The 6,000-nt window shown below is 44.8% G+C and overlaps 1 protein-coding gene across 3 annotated transcripts in view; it reads right to left on the minus strand.

The window, feature by feature from the left end:
• The window catches only part of Peak1 (pseudopodium enriched atypical kinase 1), a 211,902-nt gene extending 206,439 nt beyond the window's left edge, over positions 1–5,463 (minus strand). For all 3 annotated transcript variants that reach the window (XM_057766600.1, XM_057766599.1, XM_057766598.1), the window contains exon 1: positions 5,326–5,463. The gene's annotated coding sequence lies outside the window, so the exon portion shown is untranslated. The remainder of the gene's footprint in view (positions 1–5,325) is intronic.
• Positions 5,464–6,000: the final 537 nt, after the last annotated feature.

Here is a 6,000-nt window from a genome sequence, read left to right on the forward strand (position 1 = left end):
AACTCTCGCTGTTTATCTTATAAACAAGGAATGCAATGGTAAGATAAGGGTCTCATGAATACTGAATAGATTCTTCAGATACAATCAGAAGCCCAACAGCAAGATCTCCAACCTCAAACAGTTCCTCAGCGTGCTTCATTTTCCTGTGTCTCTCTGCCTCTCCCCTCTCCAGTCTCTCCTACAAGTTGTTTTAAACTCACACTCTTTTCAAACTCTGTTCTACCAACGCCCTTTCATTCTTAATGGCTAATCAAAATCACACAAGACATCCTAGCAATTCTTTCCCTTCCCTCTCTCTATTAGCTTCAAATTTACTTAACCTCTGTCCAGCAACCTTTACCACCTCTTCTGCTTGCTGAAAAGTAATACTTTCCATTTGTGATGGCTATTCTTGGCTGTCGACTTGACTACATCTGAAATTAAAACCCAAATAGGCTGAACAAGCCATGGAGAGCAAGCCTATAAGCAGCACTCTTCCACGCCTCTACATCAGGTTCCCGCCTCCAGATTCTGCCCTCTTTGAGTTCCTGTCCTGACTTCCTTCAATAAGGAATGGTGATGTGAAAGAGTAAGCCAAATCAACCCTGTATTCCCCAGCTTGCTTTTAGTCATGGTATTTACAACAATAGAAACCCAAACTAAGATTTCCAAGGCCAAATTCTCCACCTGTGCCCAGGATGTTCATACTCATGCTCATTTCCTTCCTTCCTCTCTCCTCCTCATCCCTTCCTACCATTTTCCCTCTATGCTCACCTCTCCTCCCTCCCCCACTCTTCTCTCTCTCCATTGATTCTTCCCAATTCCAAATAAGCATGCCCAAGACAATTCATAAAAACATTTTAAGGCAAACGTCTTTAAATCCTCAACATCTGGCTTCCAGTACTTTCTTGCAGAGTCCTAGGTCACAAACACTGTGCTTTCCCGGGTGTGATGACAAATGTTGGCGGTGATCCAAGTGCTGGGGAGGTAGAGGCACAAAGATCAACAGTTCAAGGTCGGCTTTGGCAACTGGCTAGTAAAAAGCCAGCCAGGACTCCAAGATATCCGAGTCAAGAAAAACCAAAAAGAACAACACTGTATCCTTCTCAATCAGCTAAACCCCTAGCTGTACTTTCAACTTCCTTAGTGCATTACAATGTAGCTAACTACTCTAAATTACCCTAAATTCCAAGTCACAGAGACTTTATTCAAACCTTATCTTACTTGCCCTTTTAAATGGTAGGACACAGGTTGACAACTCCTAGTCCTTCAAATATTCTCCTCTCAACTCCCTAACAAACCCACTCAGCTTTTCTGTTTCGTTTTTTTTTTGGGGGGAGGGGCGGGGTGGTCCTTTGTTTTTTCATCTGGGCTCTATTTGGCATAGATGGTTGACTTTCCCCATTAGCTTTGGCCCCATCTACCTAGAAGCTTCTAACACAAACGTGAAAATCATCAATCTTCAGTCTTTCTCAACTCAGGCATATTAGTTTATGAGAGGCATCGTCACTGCATACATCTGGATAAGAGAGGATAATTTGTAGCACTGGGTTCTCTCCTACCATGTGCATCCCAGAGATGAAAATAGGTTAGCAGCAAGTACCTTTACCCACTAAGCCATCTCACCGAACCCAATCTTTTTCTATTCTATAACATATTTGTCTTATCCTACTGATAATACTTCCCAAATCTCTCCTACATCCACTCTCTCTACATTCCATGCCATTTCTCACCAGGAATAGTTTAAAAAAAAAAAAAAAAAAAAAAAAAAAACTGGTCTTGCTTTCAAGTTGTGCCCCTTTCTAATTCAGCTTTCATTTCTGTCAAAATGACAGGTCTAAACCACCTGTGGTTTATTGCAGGATGGTTTGCTGGAGGTGGTGGTGAAGTACTTTGTTTTTGTTGTTTATGTGTGTGGGTGTTTGGCCTTCAATGTCCTCTGACAACAGAAGAGGGTGTCAGATCCCCTGAAACTAGAGCCACACATGTTTGTGAACCAGCATATCAGTGCCCAGAATTGAACCCAGGTCCTCTGGAAGACCCATCTCTCCAGCCCTGTTTTCGTTTTTTCAACTAGAATTTCACAGCCTTCAAGGTGAAGTTAAAATTCCTAAGCTTGGTTTACAATCAGTGATTCATTTGCCTCTGTTTCAAAGCTGTGTTGTTGATGTATAGAAACGGAGTGTGTGAATGTAGCTAGTCTTAGTTGAAATGTGCTAAAGTGTAAAAATACCACCAGATTCTGAAGACTTTGTATGAAAACGAGAATGTTAAAATACCTTTGTATTATTGCTTTATATTGATCGCATGTTGAAATTATGTTATTTTAAAACACTGGGTTAATTTATGAGTCTCGACTTTTACTTTTTTAAAACACGGCTACTAGATTTTCCATATTACATACATGACTTGTGTTTGTGGTTTTTTTTTTTTTTACTACAAGAGCACTAAGATAAAATAGGTTCCTTCTTTCTGAACTAGTTGATTCATATATTATTCAAGATTAGCTTGAGTAACTAAGATTCCAGAACGTCCCCCACAGCCAAGAATCCAAGTCTGAGTCAACAAGCCTTCCTCTGTACTTTCCTCGTTCACAGGCACCTGTGCACACACCTGTCATATATCACACCATATGATAATTACCAGTTCCCAGCTAGCTCCCCTCCTAAAGTGTAAGCTCCTGGCAAAAACAGTATCGTTCTCCATATACTCAGGTCCCACCACCGTGCCCAACACTTCAAAGGACATCCAAATACTTGTCTTTTGTTCAAATTTGAATTTGGCCTGAAAGTTACTAGAATATTCGAATTTTCCAAGGAGAATCTTCTTCCCTAAGAAGCCTGTACCTGACGCTCTAATAATGGGAAGACTGGAGCATAGGAATCACAGTAAAAGACAAAGGAGAAAATGAGGTTCACATCTACATTAGCAGTGAAAATGGGGATTTGCGAAAGTGATATGGAGCCTCAAACTCATATTTGGCATGCCAAGGGCCACAGTTTGCTTCCTAAATTGCTTTAACAACCCATCCAACAAAAGAGTAGGACTTGGCAGGTTACAACACAAACAGCTAGAGCCCAGCACCTGTTCCCCTTAAACAGCAGCACATCGTTACAGTTGAAAACAACAACAAATCTCACTCTGAAGCAAATGCTAATCTCATGATGCTTCACCATGGAGCAATTTAGAAGAGTTATTATATGAAATGTGCCAAAGCCTGAATTTATGGTTGATGCTTATTTGGCGAATATGGTTGGCACTGTTAGCTGTTAAAGGGAATGCACGCAAACAAGCAAATAAAAGTTTTTAAGCTCTCAGACTTAAATATTTACATTACCATAAATGTACGAAGATAAATGTTTATATGCATATACATATAAGGTATTTCAGGAACACAATTTTTAATGTGACTGTCAGAAAACAGTTATGAAGTGGCATTATTTCTTTATGGGCCTCAGGACAGACTCTTAAAATGAATTCTGACAGAATGTTAATGGGGTAGAAACACTACTGTAGAAGTTTCTCTGCACTGCTACTAGAATAGTTCAGCACCCGAACAACTCAGAGCAAGCTTATCTTTGCCTCTTACCAAACACATCTCACAACACTGGAAACCAGCCAAACAGAAATGTGGGTTCCTCCATGGGGTAGAGAAAGGAGGACTGCCAACCAAAAAGTTTGAAAGAAAATAATCTAACAATTTCCCCTCATAACATAGTCATGTTACTCTCTCCAAAATAGAGACATGATAAAATATTTTCTCTTCTTCCCCTCTGACATCTATGGGAAGGGGATGTTTGTTTTTTACATAGTTTGTGAGCTGGTCATAGCCAGAACTCACTGGCAGTGGTATGAACGCCATTTCCATTGTTAACTGTTAATCTCTCTGATAAGGCTACTAACTCCCATCTTGGAAGCCAAGAAAATGTACTTCATGTACCTCACCAGCAATTATAGTTTATTGAAAAAGTCACCAAAGAAGTGCCAAGCATTCTGGAAAGTAATTACGGTAGCCAGTGAATTGCAAGATCTAAAATGCTCTTGAGATTACAAAAGAAGCCATCATGAAGTGGGTATCCAAGATTGCTCATGGAAAGTTTTACCCTTGTGGATAATTCAAATTTGGACTTTCTGGGTTTTTTTTTTTCCCACTTTGCAGACAGCAATATGTGTTCTCTAGACTACACACTTCATTTATCGGGGAAGGTAAAGGAGGGACACTGTAGCTGAACAACAACGACGACAAAAAGCTGCCAAACAGAACACTCAAAGCAATTCCAATTCAGGTGAAAAGGCTGCTCATGTTCATCATCCAGTGACCTAAAAATAGTCTTTTATGTAAGTCGCCAAGTATTTAATTGAAAGTGTAATCTTACCACATTCAACAGAGGCAAAGAAAAATGTACTGGGTTTTCTATAGTAAGGCCAATAAAGATGAAATCATAATTTTCCTCTAACTCATCTCCATCCTTCAACAAGAGCCTTCCAATAACTCCATTCCACAGCTCTGATTCCTAAATTTGGGTCCTTTGAAAAGCGAACTGCAGAAATGAGACTTTGCGGGAGGGGGGCTCCTCTTTGCTAATGCTCTCAGCAGTCACAGCAGTCATTAATGTAGTCCAAGAACGAAATCAAGCTCTCCAACGGATGGATGGTGCATAAGATGGGTGGGGGGAGAAGGGGAGCCAGTTCAGATGGCAAGTCCTCTTCGAAGGAGGAAAGGAAAGTCGCAAGAACCCTAAGTCAAAGGGAAAAGAAAAAAACTGTCTGACCCACTCCCTCCAAATCCCAAACCATAAGCAACCCAGTAAGTCCGCAGGCGTTAGGGGCTCACCAGGCAGAGCGTGAAGTGAGCAGGCACAGAGTCACCGGTTCCGTCCCGACTGATGCTGCAAGGCTGACCATGATCCTCCCAGGTTTGGAAGCGGGATGACCATACAGACTTGGCAGAAATCCTTCCTGCCCCAGCCTCCCCTCCCGCGTCCAGCTCCCCTAAGGCTTCACTTTCCCCGAGCCTCGCAGCTCAGCCCCGGGAAGTCCCTAGCCACCAGGTTCCAACTTTCCCTCCTCTGGGGGGCGCCGCGCTACCGGGACCATGGCAGCCAGGGTAGCGAGGCCTGGGCCGACGGGGGGCACGAGAGGGCTCGCGGTGCCCACGGGGCGCGTGGGTGGCCGGGACGCTGCAGCCCTCGCCCTGCAGGACGCACCGGCTGCTGAGCCCCTGCGGCGCCGCCCAGTCCAGATTCCCCTAGGTCCCCGTCCTCACCTCGAGGCGACCCTGGCCCCATAAGCCTGCGCGCGTGGGAAAGGGACCGGAGAGTACATGGGCAACCCTGCCCCCGTTACCTGAGGGGAGCACACGCCGTTGCAATGATCACCATTGCCGCCTGTCCCGTCCCCTTACTGGTGATCGCGGCCGCCGCCACCGAGCAACTGACACAACTAACTAACTACTCGCGGCCGCGGAGTCCACAGCGCGCTCCCGGCCGCTCGCAGTCCGCCCAGCCTACCAGTCTGCTCGCTCCTCCCAACCCCGCACGCCGCCCCGCCGCGCGCACCCTCGGCCACTTCAGTTCTAGAGATAGCGCGCGGGCGCGCGCACCAAACCTCGGCGTCTCCGAGCTCCCCACTCAACCCCAAGGGAGGAGCTGACAAGAGGCCACGCCTCTCGGGGTGCCAATATCCGGAGAACAAGACCTAGAGAAGGTCTGATTGGTTGATGGGCGGGTCCAAAACTAGAGGGCGTGGCAACCGGGACCTTGAGCCCACGTGACAGGGAGTTTGGATTCAATTAAACGCCAGTGGAAACTAACAATGCAGTTTTGGACCTTTTTGGGGCCTAATCACCTTACCAGCCAGTCGGAAAGTACAGAATAAGTATTCTCAAAGACTTCAGTACATTATAATTACCAATTTAAGTCCCACTATTTTTGAGAGCCTGAGCTATGAAAAAGAAAACTACATTTCCCAAGAACCTTCGCGAAAGTTAGTCTCACCTTGCGTAGTCACGTAGTCCTTCGC

Source organism: Chionomys nivalis, chromosome 4, assembly GCF_950005125.1.
Source record: "Chionomys nivalis chromosome 4, mChiNiv1.1, whole genome shotgun sequence".
Taxonomy (NCBI): Eukaryota; Metazoa; Chordata; class Mammalia; order Rodentia; family Cricetidae; genus Chionomys; species Chionomys nivalis.